We start from the raw sequence: 1,289 nt of genomic DNA on the forward strand, positions 1-1,289 counted from the left end.
TGGTCACATTTCCATATATGACTTTTCTTCGGTTCCAAATTTTTCAAAAGTATACATATAACCGTTATAAATTAATTTATCTTTGCCTTTTTCACTCTTTATGAACTCCATTATTATAAAATAAAAAAACAGTAAACACACACAATAACGTACTAGCATGGACTAAAAAATGCAAGCATGTAATGACAAATTGGTACGACCATCGGAATATAGATGACGATAAATCGATAACGATCGTATAAGCTTATCTAAGTTATTGCCACGCTAGTTCAATCATCTCGTGTGTACATCATATAATAGTATTTAAGATTATTATATCTGTTAATCCCATTGTAAATTGGGCTTACTGTATGTAACATAAAACTCGGATGTGTATATAATATATATTAAATATTAACTATGTAATGAGTATAATAAAATAATTAAAAAACTAAAATTGTTCGTTTGACGATCAATTATCCTAGCGACCAATTATATTCACGATAAATTCACCCGCGATCAATTCACCGGCGATCAAATGTTCGCGACCAATTCACCGCGAACCGTTGCAGATTATAATATAAGGTAATAGTAGAAATTAATGTGTGTTACCCTGGCACCCCAAGGTCAAAATTTCGACTTGAAAACCGTATGGTACTATGTAATCTTTTATGAAACAATTTGTAACCACAAAAAAAAATTTGTAACCAAACCGGTGCCCCGGAAAACCGCAATCCAAATTTCGGGTGCCAGGGTAACGTTAACCCAGCACCCGAAACATTAAATAATTACAATTTCGACTTGAAAACCGTATGGTATTATGTAATATTTTATGTAACAATTTGTAACCACAAAAACAAATTTTGTAACCAACCCGGTGCCCCGGAAAACCGCAATCTAAATCGCGGGTGCCAGGGTAACGTTACCCCAGCACCCGAAACATTAAATAATTACAATTTCGACTTGAAAACCGATTGGTATTATGTAATCTTTTATGTAACAATTTTTAACCACAAATAAAAAATTTTTAACCAGCCCGGTCCTCCGGAAAACCACAATCCAAATTGCGGGTGCCAGGGTAACGTTACCCCAGCACCCGAAACATTAAATAATTACAATTTTGAGTTGAAAACCGATTGGTATTATGTAATCCTTAAAGTTTTCAATGGGAGGCGGGGATCAACTAAAGGCGCGTCCAGACGGAGTAGCTTTTGCCGCGCAGCACGGCTGTGCGGCATGAGTATGAATACATAAATACATTTTCCGCGGCTTTTTTTGATGCCGCGAGGCAAAATTTCCGATCGGCCTAG

The sequence above is a fragment of the Acyrthosiphon pisum genome, chromosome A1 (assembly GCF_005508785.2).
Source record: "Acyrthosiphon pisum isolate AL4f chromosome A1, pea_aphid_22Mar2018_4r6ur, whole genome shotgun sequence".
Classification (NCBI taxonomy): domain Eukaryota; kingdom Metazoa; phylum Arthropoda; class Insecta; order Hemiptera; family Aphididae; genus Acyrthosiphon; species Acyrthosiphon pisum.